The 17,429-nt window shown below is 40.0% G+C and overlaps 1 protein-coding gene across 1 annotated transcript in view; it reads right to left on the bottom strand.

The window, feature by feature from the left end:
* SIL1 (SIL1 nucleotide exchange factor) overlaps positions 1–17,429 on the bottom strand; it is a 171,206-nt gene that overhangs the window by 86,779 nt on the left and 66,998 nt on the right. The gene's annotated exons all lie outside the window — the stretch shown is intronic.

Raw genomic sequence — 17,429 nt, forward strand, 5'->3', positions numbered from 1 at the left:
ACTCGGCGAAATAGGACCACTGGTCTGACCCAGTATGGCACCTTGACACAAGTGCCATTTAACCTCAAGGAAATCCCATGAGACCCAACAACTGTTAACATGGCTGACACTCCATTCCTACCACCTCACAAACTTAGATCCAGGTTGCTAACTCCTCAATGAAATAGTGACAATTGGTTAGGCAGCATTCCCAGTGAACTAAGGACACTGATTTTGTTACTGATACAGCAGTAATTCTATCACACCTCAATGTACTTGTTGAATTTCAGATTGAGACACATACCCGAGAGTGTGTTACAGCCATAGCTGCCTACACAGGGTCAATGCATGCAGCAGAGGATCCTTTCAACTTCAACAGGTATATTCTGGATATTAATTAGATTAGTTTGCTGTTCTGTAAGGTACTGAGATGTCAGATTAAAGGAATATTTGACAAATATTAAATGCCAACAAAGAGATAGAAAATTCATAGTCAATCATCTAAATCCCTCTAAAAACACTTTTGCCTAGTCACAAGATTGAGGTTAAAGCTAACTGAGAAGATTTCAGCAAGGATCTATATTCCATGGATGAGGGGGAAATGGCAAGATTTCCTGTGAGGTATGATTCCATTTTCTGTGTACTTTCCCTTTTAATTCAAGAAGTTTGACTGTCTGATGGGGGTGGGGCTGAAAGGGGGTTTTAGATGGCAGACCTTATTGAGTGACACACACACACACACACACACACACACACACACACACACACAATTAGCTCTCACTCCCCCGCCCCATATGAAGATTTTGTATTTAGTCTTTTCCTTTGTCTGTTTTCCTTATTTTAAAAGTCATCTAGAGTGAAAGAGTATTGTTGTCTCTCTGTGTTTGAGACACAACATTTCCTATGGAAGGGCACTAGAGGCATCAATAATTCATTTTATTATAAATATTGTATATCTTCCCAAAATATGAAAGCCTCTAGTCTGGAGAACTAGTGGGTGGACTCCAGCCACATAAGACCACAGAGGCATCTCTCTGGTCAAAGGTATTGGTTCCTGAAGTGCTTCTCCTGCATCAGCCTGGAGTGTGCGACACATCCTCAGATAAGAAGTGGTCAAAGTTGATTTTTTTTTTTGGTAGCTAAAAACAACTAAGTACACGGGTGGGGGGGAAGTCCAGACTAGAGGATTTCCTCTTCTAACAAGATATATTTATGATAAAAACAAGTTGTCTTTTCCTCCATTTCCCTTTAGTAGGGAATGCTGGGTGTCATAAACAAAGAGACAAATACATGCCCTTTCACTCTAGGTTAAGGAAAACAGACAAAAACAGACTGATTATAAAATGTTCATATGAGAGAGAGAGAGAGAGAGCATGAGCAGTGTCTCACACTCTGTAGATCTTCCACCATGAGTCTCGTGCCTCAGACTGTGGGGGGGCTTTTCCCAGTTGCAAAGAAAGAAGTTACAAAGTGAACAGTATTTTTGTTATGACAAATATTTTCCCATTCTCTTTCTCATTTCTAGAAGATGAACTTTGATGAAAGATGAAGTGATAGCAAGTGTTCCCCTCCTGTGCCACCTAGTCAGAGAGCAACTGGAACATGCTTATAAAAGAAAGGCTTTACTGAAGTCTTGAGAAAAAGGACAAGCCATATCTCCACTCTATCAGCCAAGAGACATCTGACTGAGGGTTCTTCAACAACATACCGATTGTAAAATGGAGTTCTAGAATGGGATTGATTTCCAGACAAATCAAAATCTTTGCCTCTTAGATTTCACTAGGTCTAAATACCATTTAGACTGAGACAAGCATTATAAGAAAGCAAGGTACTTTCAGTCTCAAAGTGAATAGGATTATCTCCAGGTGCTTTTGACCTGGTGAGGTAACGAGGTTACAATGCAGTATTTTCTCAAGCAATTCATGAATTGTCAAATGTAGCCAGGTATAAATGTCCCTGTTAGAACAGTACAGCTACTCTAGCTTTCACATTCCACATGCATCTATCTGGCCACGTCAGTTCACTCTGTTGCCAAGAGACACGAACAAGGATGATGTGCTTTACTTAAAAGAAATGTAGAAAAAGAGATGGAAGAAGAAGAGCAGACTACGGTAGGACTGAATGACTCACGTTGTTATTTCTCTTAGTTTCTATTTTCAGCAACCAGTAAATAAAAGTGAATGTGAATCCCAGGGTATGCAAGCTTACAAATGCAGCACAATTGAATTATGGATTTTGTTATCAGAAGAATGACACAAATATTTCTGCTTCTGGGTTTTCACACTTTCTTGAACAGTTTGACTAAGGACACACCAGAAAAACCTCTGGTTACATGTATATAAAAGATAAATAATATTCATTCCATCAAGCATCTTTTTCTATCATTTGAGACAGCAGCAAAGTCTCATGGTGCAGCAATATAAAGGAGAATCACTTAACTGCAAAAAGAGAGTCTCATTTGCAACAACAGTCTTTGTGCAATAACCCTAAAATGTTCCAGATCTTTGGCACAAGGGAAGGACTCTCTTTTTACACTGGGGAATATTTAGTGTTATTATTTTACAATGAATTTACAGCTGGTAAAAAGCATCAGACCTCTCTTTAGCCAAAGAACAGACACAGCATGAGGAGCAGCAAGTCAAACGCCCCCACTGCCTGCCAGTACACCCAACCATGACTTGGAGGGACGACATCTACCATGAGAGTTGTTCAGACACCATGCATATTTAGCTTTTGGCCTCCCTGCCGAGATTGTCAACAAGGAGGACGTGGTGGTATCTTCTGTACTGTGGACACTTGTCTAATACTAACCAGATTAAGACCCCAATTCATTTTACATAGGTGGCCAAAGGTCTGTCTGATGGCAATGTATTTCTGGGATCAGATCTGAATCAGTGAGCACACAGGTGCAAGGCGCTCCATCCCACTACCATCCCCTAAACCAACCAGCTCCCAACCTCTTAGTTGTAAATAATAGATAAAATCCATCGTACAGAAATATTACCACAGCATAAAGGACTCCTGATGCTATATAAACTCTGAGGCATTTATGGGAAATAAGTGTCAAGGCAAAGCTAAGACACTTATTTTCAAAGCAAGATGTTGATCCAGTGATAATGTTCTGTTGCTATGATTTTATACCCCCGGTAGATATCATTACTTTATCTAATAGCTGCTGCTACAATGGACACAATAGGTTGGTGCACTATTGCTAACCTAGTGAATTCCAGCATTCAGTTGGGCTTAGAGAATTACCCTAGTCTGCACTTTCACCAATTGGAGACCAGCCTACCTATAAAAAAAGAACATGTCTGTGCTTTATGAGAAAATGCTCTCTCAATCCAAAATCTTTTGTGATGCTTTTATATTAAACCTATCTGAATGTAAAAGTACTGGCATACTAAAACTACACGGTGCTTCTAAGGTCTTTCTTGAGTGTTAGCATCCTTTTTGTTTAGTCACATTTTGCCTGTCTTGAAAGTTGCTTAAAGTGACATAAAGGAAGAATTTAATTTATAGCCCTATTCTTTTAATCTTGGTCAGCCAGATTTTTTCAGACATCCGTTTATTTCTTCTTGTAATATATTACACAAAATAACAGCACCAGAGTCAGCTTCAAGGCAGCAACTCACTCTCAGGGGTTCTGCTGACATTTATAAACTGATCCTATTTCTTTTTTGTGTTTTATGTTATCAGCTAAACCTGTCAACTTAAATCATTGCCTTGTAATCAAATCACAGTTATCTATTATTCTGTTATGTGTACATTTCTGAAGCTTTGTACCTATATCAAGTTTTGCAGAGATTGAAAACAAGACTATAAATAAACAAATGGAAAACAGAATAGGTTACTATTACATTGACAACTAAAGTGAAAGTCACATGCAGAGCTTCTAAAGCAATGGGACCCCTGCACTGCATACACCTCACACAGAAGTTTAATTCACAGTTGTAACTTTTTTTCTTTTTGGACAAGGATCAAATGACTGGTCACGTTGCCATCTTAAACAATAAGAGCTTAGTCATGCCTGACCGAAAAAACCAGTAGTGAAAGGAGCTACTTGATTTGCTACTGGTCAGGGTTAGCTGCAGATTTTGCCACATGTGCATTGACTGGCTAGTGACCCCGTTGTGCCACTTGTCCACCAATCTAAACTTCCATAGGCTGTGGCATGCACCCTGGATCATTGATGCATAGGGTGTGCCTACAGATCTGCCTCTGCAATGTAGAATACTGCTTGCCCTTATGCCACACACGACATATACCAGACTGTCCTGTGCCCTTCTTTTTCCTTGCATACGTGCACAAGGGGGACAGGATTGAACCATAAATTGTTTTACAGCAATTTTAAGGCAATAAAGTAGAAGACAGGTAAATCATATATACACGTATGTTTATCATATATGTGGTATGGAGGTAATATTCATGTGATGTAACATAGAGCCATGTGTTAAATGAATTATGCACCTTTGACAATCTCTCCCACCCTCTGGCCATTATCCAGTCTCCTTGAGACTACACATCTAACTTTCTAAATTCCTAAGCAGTTTATAAAACAACAACCACCCAACCTACTAGAGAAACATTACCACTCTCACCCTGAAGTATGGACTCTCCTCACAACAACTGCTTTGGCCTGAGGTCCAGGGCAACTAACATTTAGTCCTGCACCATTATCAACTTCTCTTTACATGCAAAATGTAAATGACTTTCAAATTATCATCTTGTGCCCTGCAAGACTACAAAGGAGAGCTTTATACCACTGGCAAGGGGAGATTCCCAATGGGACCCACCATTGATTCCGAGCCATGAAAGAGCCTGATGTAGTATGTTAATGAAGAAAAAGCTATTTTCAGACATTTTTAGTTTTTCTGTCTTCCTCTTTGCCCTGAAAATGATTCATCGTAACTAAGGAACCTGGATTTCCAGTGGAGGGATACAAAAATTAGTTCTAATATTTTTTTCCCCAAACTCACATTGCTAAAGCTTTTGTATCTCACCATCCCATCCTACATGCAAGTACATGTGTGCGCGTGCGCACACACGCACAGTAGATAACGTCATGGATTTTGATTATATAATATATGTAACATACCTATGCGTGAATTCCTTCTAAACTATTAGTTAAAGATGAACAAACATGTCTATCATCCTAGATTTCCAATAAGACTTCAGATACCTCATGACATGGAGGATATCAATGGTCTCCATTCAGGTTAACAAACATTTTTTTGTAGATGGACTAAAATGGTTTTTACACTAAACCAATTCAGTAGAACTCATTTCATATGTATAACATAACTTGCACATCATAAATACACCAGTTCCTTGGAGAGAGAGCTCCACTAGTTCCATACAACAAATACATGACAGAGTGCAGGAGGGGTGAGCCAGTATCCCACTAAGCTACTCTGTTTACTTGAGAGACCATGAAATTGTGCACTCCTAACACCAGCCCCTCCAGTGAGCTTCCCACACCAATACTTAAACCAGTTCTTCACTGATGTAGAGCCAAATCCATAGAGTAAAGGAAAAGGCATTTGCTTGGTTGATGCTAGGTAAAGGCACTCTCCGCAAACCCTCCACCCCCCTTCACCCTCACACACACACCTCTCCCTGATAACCACTAAAACCACCACTTATCCACCTTTACCTCCTCCATCACCCTTATGTTTCCCCCCCAGAGTAAGTATCCTGGCTTGACACTTGGAAAATCTATTAATAGTGTGAAAAGCATAGCTATGACTCACTAAGTGGCTCTACAGTTCTAGGAAATAATTTTCTTGATATATGAGCAAGTGTCTGATAACATCTACCTATCTCATCTCTTTGTTTTCTTTTGAGTGGGCGAATGGGGAAAGAGGCATTTTATTTAATATAGGCAACAAAAGAATACACAAGTCAATATGTGTGTTACCTGCAAAACAAAACAGCAGCACTGTGATATTAAAAAAAAAAAATCTAAAGGCTGTGACAGGCAATTTGAGTATCCTGCAAAAGTTATCTGATGCCAGAGTATTCATTAGTTTCAGGAAAAAAGGATAATGCCTCCCCTGAGCTGTGCTGCACATTCCCTGGCTATAGCCAAGGTTCTAGACCTATATGTTGACTATCCAGCTAATGAGGTGCATGCACATTCCCTACTGGTATGAGCCTCTAAAATTGCCCTTGCACCACTGTCAGCCTGCTTGCTTCATCTCCAATGGGCCTAGACTTGAAAGGTCTGATTTTATGTGAGTGGATTGTTGTGTCCTGTGCTACAGATGCACAAAAACGAAGCTTATTTCCTGTGCTTAATGCTCTTAGTAGGAAAGCAGAAGGATAGCCTTTATTCTGAAAAGGGTTGATATGTACTGAGAAACTGAACTTTTTGTGTAGTACATACAAGGGTGAAGAGGTGGCCAAAGCACAAGCAATATTTACAAAATTGAGTCATATACTCCTCAGATTGTTCATTATTTTGAACACGAACATTTTTACACACAAAAGCGAGAGAAATGTAACAGGCATAGGTCGAGAAGAAACAGACGATTGATAGAAAGAGGAAGCAGAGAGGCTGAATCTCATTTTGCTATTCCCTGATCCTTTTCTACCCTCTCTAAGGTCTTTTATATTATTTTGTTATCCTCACTAGCCTTCACAACTCCTCCTAATTTAGTACCATCAGAAAATTAATTAGCATGCTATTTACCACCTCCTCCAGATCATTAATGAAAATGTTTAAGGAAATCGAACCTATTAATTCATTGCAGAATCCCACCAGACACCCCCTGCTAAGTTCGTAAGTTTCTCATTACACCTGGTTTACAGTGCATGAGCCAATGGCTGGGCTCATATCCAAAGAAATTTGCATTCAATTTTTCATGTAAGATTTTATTGGACACCATCAAATACTTTACTCAAGTACTGATGTAACTTTTACTGCATCCCCTTCATCTACTAATTTTGTAATTGTATCCAAGAAAACCATGCTTGTCTAGCAAGATTTGTCCTTTATAAAATATGTGCCACTCTATGCTCATAGTCCTTTTATTCTCTAGATTTTTATAATTTGAAACAGAAGTCACTGACAGTCTGTTATAATTAAGGTTGAAAAATACCTTTCCTTTATAACCTAGTTTTTTCAGTTGCTGATAAACTTTCTGAAAATTCACTTTGGAAGCTGAAATCTTTCAGGCATAGTTCCTATCTGTGAGTGATTTTATTTTGAACGTTTAAGAGCTGTTTTTGAATTATGGAAGAATGGAAAACACAAAATACTTCTTGTCATTACAAAAAAATTGCCTTATCCCTCACCATTTTTGGCTACTAGCCACTGACAGACCTATCCTCCATGAACTTATCTAATTTTTTTTTTAACCCAGTTATACTTTTGGCCTTCACAACATCCCCTGGCAAGGAGTGCCACAGGTTGACTGTGTTTTGCGTTAAGTGCTTCTTTTTGTGACCCCTAGTTTTTGTGATATGTGAAGGGGGTAAATAACACATCCTTATTCACTTTCTCCACAGCTGTCAAGATTTTATAAACCTCTAACATATCCCGCCTTAGTCATCTTTTTTCCAAACTGAACAGTCCCAGTCTTTTTAATCTTTTCTCATACAGAAGCTGTTCCACACACCCCTAATCATTTTGTTGTCTCTCTCTATACCTTTTCCAATTCTAACATGTCTTTTTTAGGATGAGGCGACCAGCACTGCAGACAGTATTCATGGGGGTGTACCACAGATTTAGAGTGGCAGTAAGCTATTTTCATTATTAACGTCTATTCCTTTTTGTCATAGTTCCCAACCTTGTGTTCGCTTGTTGGACTGCTGCTGCTCATTGAACGGATGTTTTCAGAGAACTATCCACGATGACACCAAGATCTCTTTCTTGCATAGTAACAGGTAATTTAGACCCCATCATTTTATATGTATGGCTGGGACTATGATTTCCAATGTACATTACTTTGCACTTATATGAATTTCATCTGTCTTTTTGTTGCCCAGTTTTGTGAGATCCCTTTGTAAACCCTTTGCAGTCAGTTTTGGACTTAACTTGTTTTAGTAATTTTGTATCGTCTGCAAACTTTGTCACTTCACAGTTTGCCTCCTTTTCCAGATCATTTATGAATACGATGAACAGCACAGAATCTCTCTCATTCACACCTGTGATTTCTGTGAACTATTAAACTTGGTTAATTACTAAGAGAACAGCTTAAAAACCCAAGCAAACTGCATCCCGAAAGGTACTTTATTTTGTTCATTTATTTGACAACTGTTTTATATAAAATACTTCATTCCATACTAATAACATGTTCTGTAACTTATTCCGTAAAAATAAAATTTAAGTAATATGAGATCTTACTACGCAACTATTTTTGCTAAACACCATTTGCGGCAAAGCAGAGAGAGAAACAACTGAAGATGTACAAATTGGGAAGCATTCAGAAGAGCAAAGGGTGAATAAATACTTGATCCAACTCCCACTGAAGTCAATGGGCGTCACTCTATGGACTGCAATGGGAAATGGATCACACCCTTCATGAGGTTCTTCTATTCTATTATTGTCTTGCTTGTTAAATGAGAAGATTAATATATAAAGAGAAGTTATTTACCAGTAACCAGAATCACGTCTGCACATTCTCACTGGTGGAATCCCACAGTGAAGACAGCTTTGAAGAGGATTCTGTGACAAATGGGCACTATGTCCCACAAGCACAATGCACAGAGGCACTTGATCACGCTCCCTGCTGGGAAACACATACCATAAAGCCACCAGGATATACAACAAATGATAAATGTTGTTGCTGGGATTTTGTATTTTTGCATTATCTGATTCTTCTGATTGTAACTGTCACCTTAATTGTTGCATTAATGGAGAATTATTTAAACAAAGTCCACCAGGCTATGCCTCAAATACCTGTTTGCCTGCATAGGTTTTTAAAGTGACCCTTTTGTTCTAGTGGCATTTAAGAGGCCTTCTCCTCTGTAATTTGTTTTTCCCCAATAGATGTAATGAAAATGTTTTTTAAACTATTTCAAAATCAAATCTACCCATCAGTAATTTGATCTGCAGCAAACAGAGAACAAAGCATTGCAAGCAGAGTGCTTTTCAATACAGCATACTTAATTACTCATGCAAATGCAATAGCTAAATTTGGGGACTCTGTTGGACAACTAATTATGTTGAAAACATGACTGCCAGCTTAATAGACCACACTGTTCACTCAATTCACCCAACTGTTTCTGCTTTCTAGACTGGCCTGCAAAATGCTAGGGAGTTTTTATTTGGTCTATTTAAATATGCACCATACAGGTAATGGCCTCTGCTTCTTATTGCTTAGTAAGACCAACATTCATCATCCTTCTTTTCAAAGCACCTCTGCTGCTATCCTTTCTTGGCTTTGCCTCTTCTCTTTCTCAGGCAGTTAGTGAAGCCTATAATGATACATGGTGGCCCCTCCAAGTGTGAAGAAACTATGAACAAAAACTGCTCTAGCATGTGCCTTGGGCACTATTTACACCTCCAACACTCACTCTCTCACTGACACTGCATTTGTCCATTTCTCCCACAAGCATCTCCTTCCTCACCATTGGTACCTATTACATATAGGCCTAACAGAATCATTAACATGTGTACAGGCCTTAACATGTGTACAGTTACTTAACTGAGTAACCACATGATCAGAATGCTTCTTTGTCCCATCCCCTCCTCTCCAGTGGTTGTCACCTTCACTAGTGTCATACCTAATGTTTAGAAGTTAAGCTCTTTAGAATTGAGCCTGTGCCTTCTGTAACATAGCTGGCACACTTTTGGGTGCTATAAAATAAAAAACCACTACAGTAGAATCTCAGAGTTACGAACGCCAGAGTTACAAACTGACCAGTCAACCACACACCTCATTTGCAACCAGAAGTATGTAATCAGGTAGCAGCAGAGGAAAAAACAAACCAACCCACAAATACAGTACAGCACTGTGTTAAACTACAAAAAAAAGAGAAAGTAACATTTTTCTTCGGCACAGTAAAGTTTTAAAGCTGTATTAAGTCAATGTTCAGTTGTAAACTTTTGAAAGAACAACCATAACGTGTTCAGAGTTACAAACATTTCAGAGTTATGAACAACCTCCATTCCCAAGGTGTTCGTAACTCTGAGGTTCTACTGTAATAGGGAAAGGCTGTTGCTGATTGATTCTCTGTGGAACAAGATTCTTGAGAAAAGAAAAGAGGAGGGTTTGGTTAGGAAGAGGACATATGGTACCAGTGTGGCGAGAGCTACTGTTATAGCATCTGCTTCTGCATCCATTTCTGCTGCCAACATGGGAAAGATTCACAGGCCAAAGAGCTGCTTGCAATGAGTACTTTTGATCTTCTGTTCCCCCTCCTCACTGGGCTCTCTTTCACTTACAGTGAAAACTATGAAAAAGACACCAACAAAAAGTAGCCTGGAGGAGAAGGAAGGGTCACTCTTTTGTGAAATTCACAAAACATGGGTTTTCACTTTACAGGTGAAACATTTTCTCATGCTTCTAGCCAGTCATTTATTATGCATTGCAACATTCCCTTTCTTATAGTATAATGCAGATGCTTAGTGATTAAATATGAAGAACTTAAACAACTTATTTGGTATTCTCATAGTAGGTCCAATCCTGCAAATTGTTGCGTACCTCCAGTGCTGAAGTGAGCCCCATGCTGCAAAGTGTTGAGTAACTCCTGAATAAAGGGAGAATTGGGGCATTCGGCACCCCAAAAATCAGGCTTAATGCAGGACATCTTCGCATATTTCAATTGCCTATGAAAACATATGCCAGTCTGTGTGGACTTTGCAAATAACCCCATGTGTCACTATGTAGCCAACAATAAACCAAATTACCAGTATTACCAAAGCCAGATGTAATTCTTCAATAAATTATTACCTCCTGTCCTAACCTGCTGGATAATTTTGCTGTGACTTGCCAAATGATTGCCACCCCAGAGGTGAATGTATTTCAGCAGCGTTTATATATAATTTGTACATTGGTTTGTTATATTTATAAAGCACCCTGGGATGAAAGTATTTACAGGTATATAAAACACAGGTAAGTAATATAAAATGATGAGACACAAACCAACCCCCTTCAAGGCTCCAAATATTGCTGAGAGCATGTCAGGGCATGCTGTACCTGTTGGAGAGCAATTAAAGCATTCAGCTCATTGCCTCGAATTCTAGGTTTGGTATGTCGTGGTCTATTGGCTCATTTCAAATGATTACGTAACAGGTTATGTTAGCATCCCAGTAAGATCACCTTGAGTGGTATCACTTACAATAGGTATTGTAGGAAAAGTAGCCTAGTCACATGGACAAAACCATTGGACAACTACTTCCCTTTTCACGATAACAGGTGGGTGATCTGAAAATTCAGGTTGGACACTAACAGATCGTGCTGAATTAAAGTGCCTGCCGCCAGACTGCAAAACGATAGCGAAAATGAATTTGGATAATAAAAGCTGGAATAAGAAGATACCTTGAAGAGAGAGTTGGTGTCATACCTCTCTCAACTTCAATTTAAAGCCCCGTTTCTATAGCTAATGCAGTCATAAGAGACGTGAGCCTAATTTTGTCAGGATAACCAGTCAACACTGCAGTACTTAAGATGGGCACTAAGGACTTATTTCATCTCTAAGATGGATCACAGAGAATGAAATTAGTCATGCTGTACTCTTGGTTCACAGAAAAATAAAGCTCACTCTCTCAAGGACTAATCATGGATTTTTTTTGTTTGTTTTGTTTTTTGTGTGTTTGTTTTTTTTGGGGGGAGGGGCTAATAATTCGTGAGCAAGCACAGCAGCTGATTTTACTGAGCACACAGTGCTATATACCTTCCTTTCATAGCCGAGATCTGACTCAAGCTCACGCACTGCATATTAGAGACTACTGGGAGATAATTTTCAAAGATTGCCTCTTGCAGACAGGTACCAGAGAACACCAAACCTGTTATCATTTATCCTTCTTATACCAGGTGCATTACTTCTAAAGAAAATGCTCAATTTCACTCCTTGGGGGATGGAAATTTCTGTCAAATTAACCACTTACCTTCCATTCTGAAGGTTATCGGTATGTATATTGCACACACTGCAGTTCAACCATATGGAACAGGTCATTTGTAGGATTTTATGAATATCAGGAGAATGGGGGGGTCATTGTGTGAATATGAGAGAGTGACATGATTTGACTGGTGGAATAGGTGGAGAGAAGGAGGTTTGATTACTTCTGCCTTCCTGATAGTTAATGTCAGACATACCGAAATTGCCTGACTTGCTCTTCAGGGACTTTTGCTGAATGAGTTGGCAAAAGGGAAGTGAGGAGAGACTACAGACTTGTATCTTGATGAAAAGTGCTCTTCCCTTCCAGAAGATCAACCCATTCCTTCCAACCTTCTAGCTGTTTATATATAAACTTCTTTGGCTTCCATCACGTCTGGGTACTTTATAGTGTTAAAAATCAGAAACACAAACTAAACTAACCATCTGAATAGCCTGACAAACCACCCACGCTGGAACTCATTAGTTTGGTCTGCACGATGCAAAGCCCCTGCACTGTCATATAACTTATCAGCCAACCCTAACTCAACAGGTGAGCTCCCAAGCTTTACCGAATTGACAGAGGAAGTAATCTTTACAGGTAAAAGCCTTCAGCTGACAGCAACCCACTTAAGCCAGGGTTCAACTTGGTCCTCAGTGTGTACTGTGCTTAGAATAGGAACCTATTTAAATTATTACAAATAAAAATCCTATGTTAAATGAATATTGTAAGGTTGCCAAATCAAGCACTCAGAAGTTAGGAAATGCCAAAGCTGCCTGTGCAACCTTAATTCAGCACCCTTGTGCTTATGCATTATGATAATGTCTTTAATTTACATGATCATATACTATTTTTTCCACGGGACCCCTGCATCAGTCAATGCTCATGCTGGACAGTGCTCATTTAAATGAGCAGCTATTCAAAATTTTGTTTCTTCGTTGTTTAACATGTGGCCCCACGTCTTATTTACCATATACTATTCAAAACTTGCTCTGAACGCAGAGGCTTTTCTATTGCACTCTGACTTCTTCACAAATATTAATTTATTTTCAAAAATGCCCCTGTGAGGTTAGGGGTGGTATTATCTCCATTTTACAGGTCTCAAGTTGGGCACCCAGAAAATGAGGAACACACAATTAGCGACCACCTCTGAAAAGTTTGGTGTAAGGGACTTGCCCAGCATGACACAGGAACTCTGTGGCAGAGAGAAGGTAGAATCTGATTTTTCAGGGACGCATTCAATTGCCCATCCTTTTTCTTCTAGCAATGCCCTGTCTCATTGACTACATCACTTCCAACTACTACAACAAATGAGACAGGGGGTCCTACAGTCAACCTCCTCTTTTACTACATAACCCTGATTCACCTCCAGAGCAGATCCATCCTGTGTACTGAATGGAGCAGGGGTCCTACAGAAAAAAGTTGTATGTGACTATGTAATTAACGACTGTATCATCAGGCATGTGCACTAGGGAGCTGAATTAAGGTTGTACAACCTCAGTTCTGACATTTCCAAACTTTTGAGTCCTTGACTTTGCAACCTAAACGTTTTTTTAACGTATTGTGTGTGTGTAATTTCCTAGAGTTTTAAAAAAGTAAACTTAAAAAAAAAATGGCATCATACTGACACTTGCGTGTGTCCTCAGCAAGGCTGAAACTTTTAGATCCACTCACTGCAGAGGCCTCAGCCATTTGCGCTCACAGAGTAATTGATAGCAGCAGTAGGCTGTCATCCTCTATGTGGAAACACTAGAGAGGGATGGGACACTTCAGCAGTGGATTTCATAGATATTTGCAGACAGCTGAGGAATGGTGAGCCTCAGGGATTTTGCATTCCATTCCAGGCTCTGAAGAGGTTCATGGTCTAGCAGGCATAGACTTTTCTATCCTGTCTCTTCCAACCTGTTCCTTCCCAACCCTTGGGCCCTTGTCCCAGTCCCATTCTCCTCACCAAAGCAGTCCCAGTCTCCACCCCTCAGGCTTCTCATCCCAGTCCATCTCTTTGTCCAGCCAGTACCAGTCTCAATCCTGGCTCCTCATCCACACACAATCTCTCCACGCCCACTGGCTCCCAACTCCCTCCTTCTCACCTCTCCCCCCAGCTGCCAGGCTCATCACCCTAGTCAGTATCAGTCTCCACTCCTATACTCTCATCCTGGTCTCCCACTCCAGGCTCTTTGTCCCAGTCTACTCTCCCAAGAGTCTCAGATACAGCTCTTTTCCCATCTGCATCTGAGAAGGCAGTTTCCTTCTCCAGACTGCCTGGGCTCCAGGAGAGAGATCAGTGAGAGCACAGGAGACAAGATCCCTACTCTCAGTTTCTGTTCCCAGGCCCACCACAGAGCAGCTGGGAACAGTCATTAAATGGAAGGTGCAGCTTCACCCCTGTAGAATTGGGTTGCAGATAGCATGCTCAATTGCTCATTGGAGATGGCACATACAAAGTCTGGTCAACACTAAGAGCTATGAGAGACTAGAACATGCTAAGGGTGCAGAGAGTCTTTGAAGATTTTAGTGGCTAAAAATCTAAGGATTTATCTACGCATACAATTCACTCATAGCAAGCTAGGGTCAAGTCTACCCCACACTAACTTGCCTTGGACTAACTGTCTGCATGGACCCTGCTGACACATATTAATAGTTTGTTAGTTCACTATAATCTAGTCTTTTTTAAAAAGGAACTAGACCACACCCCAGCTGGCCATAAATAAAATGATTGAGTAGACAAGCCCTAAAAAGTCTCTACTGAGCATGTGTGAATTGAGATTTTTCAAAAGCTTATGAACTTGGTCAAATTTGGGCAGATTTTCACAGGAACAGCAAAAGGCACATCCCTAAAACAAAGATCACACCACTGCAAAATTTCAAGCCCCTGCTCCAAAGCATGAGAGTACTTGAGCCTTTCATAGAAAAAGTAATCAGAATTCTTTTTTTTAAACGTCATAAATCAACGTATTTTCCCTAACCTCATTCTTTGAAACAGTTGAACTGTTTTGGCTAAATCTTTCAAAAAAGCCTGAAGCAGAGACCAGCATAGAAAATATCACCCCCAAATGGTTAAAAGTTTAGCAAAATTATAAGCAACTGAATACAGGGTCTTATAATGGGATGTGTTAGACAACCTTAATGATACACTGAGCTTCCAGCCCCACCTATAATGTATAGCTCTTTCTACAGCACTCATCAGCATCTTATGCAAGTGTCCCAACTCCTCCAGGACAGAAGGCTATATAGCACATAAGGCTAAATATTAAAAACAAATTGCTGTGTCATTATTTCACCCATTTATAAAATGAAACAGTATTATGGTGGGACCAAATCCTGCTTCAGTGGGAGTTCCATGTGCAAAAAAGGTACAGGATTAGGTCCCATGACTTAAACAGTACTATTCACCTGAGCAAGGACACCAGGATTTGACACAACTTGTAAAAACATTCTTATCTCAAGTACAGAGAAAGTGCAAATGTGCACATTTGCCCACAATCTGAAAATGTTGACTCTTAAATTGCACCCAAACCTATTGTGCATGTCAATATTGGGCTTGCACAACTAACTGAATACTTATGGGCACACAGTTTTAAAAATTTTATGTGCCAACATGGGCTTTGCATATGTAATAGGTATATACACAAATTTTGCTTCTAACACTGTAAAGTTAAAAATCCCCTTGTATTTGCAACTGTTGCTCTGAAGTCAGAAATACACCTCTGTTCCTGCTTTGGAATGAAATGGAGAGCTACAATAGTGTGATATTTGGAATATAGCCTTAAAGGAAGGGTTGCACTTCTGTGCTAAAAATTCTGTACTCAAAGCAGAACAAAATCATCATAATGGATAGTAACTTCCCCCTAGGAAGGAACTCTTTTCAGAAGATAAATCAATATCTTGTGTAACTTTAGAATGTATCCAGGACAATTTACAGTGCCAATAATGTCAAGAGCTCTGCCACAGAAGCAGAGCTACTACATCATTAATGTCCTCCATCAGGAATCAAAGGTCAAGTAAAGGATTTGGTATGAAAAGGGTGTCCTTATAATTCATATTCTGTCACAAAACATATCTTTCCCTGTGTGTGCATGCGCTCTGGCTGCTTTCTCTACTCCAGAGTTGGATGGATATCAGTGGTGTCATTCAGACAGAAATAGCAAGTGCTTTAGAAACCTTCAGATTGAAAAGTGCTGTACAAATGTAAAGTATCATTTAGAACAAGTGCTGAATAATGCAATGCTGGGAAAGTTATAGTGCCAGGTGATGTCAATCAGTATAGCTCCACTGAAGTCGAACGAGCTAGCTAAGGATCTGGCACGCGCACACACACACACACACACACACACACACACACACACACACACACACACACACACACACACACACACACACACACACACACACACACACACACACTCCCTCTCCCCCCATGAAACAGTGTAAGTAAAATATAAGTGACCTTACTACAGAGGCAACAAAGTTACACTGCAGAACGTATTTTTATTAAAGAGACTGCAAAGTACACATGAACCAATAAGTTCAAGGAAACTATTTTCATCTATAGCCTGGTTCAGCTCTGAAAAGTTACTATGGAAAAATTATACTTTATTATTGAGCAGATTTGCTCCCTGCATACACTTGGAGTCAGCTCTGGGGAAGTGAGCTGGATGCTATTTTGGCTAATGGATCATCAACAGAATTGTTAACTAAGTTCCAACTGCAAAGCCAAATTCGGCTCTTACAACTGCACTACCCCACTGCACACCACAGGTTTACATGACCGTATCATTTTCCAAGGAAGATCCTGGACTGAGGGAGTCTTGCATCAGTTTGTTACATAAGAGCAGCACTTTGGTACTGAAGGAATTTCCAGCACTAGCACACAATAGGTGCCTACTTAGGATCTTGTTTCTTCAGTAACTGGGAAGTTCATAGCACTGAAAGAACCTGCCCAGCAAGTTCCTTAGAAACCAAACTGGTCTCAGCATCAATCAAGTTTCTGCATCAGAAGGCTCAATTTCTCAGTCAGCATTCTTTACATGTCTATGACTCCTTGAAGCCCAGTGCAGACTTGGGCCTGGTCTATATTGATAATATAGGTCGACATAATGTGGCGTATATTGACCTCATAAAGTATGCGTCTCCACTAGCATGTCAGTTCTGCCAACCTAAATCGCAGTAAAATTTGACTTAATAAAACCACCTCCGCAAATGGCATAGCGCTGAAGTTGAATTGTATGGGTCGAATGAGCTTTAGTATAGGCAGAGTGCAATGTAAATCGACATTGCTGGCCTCCGGGAGATATCCCATAATGCTCTGTTGTGACCACTCTGGACATTTGCACTCTGCTGCACCATGGCCACCTAAACAGGAAATTGCCCCCCCACTCAAGCCCCAAGAAATTTTGAATTCCCATTT

This window comes from Emydura macquarii, unplaced genomic scaffold (assembly GCF_026122565.2).
Source record: "Emydura macquarii macquarii isolate MOO-44397 ecotype Brisbane River unplaced genomic scaffold, CSIRO-AGI_Emac_v2 contig_2768, whole genome shotgun sequence".
Taxonomy (NCBI): domain Eukaryota; kingdom Metazoa; phylum Chordata; order Testudines; family Chelidae; genus Emydura; species Emydura macquarii.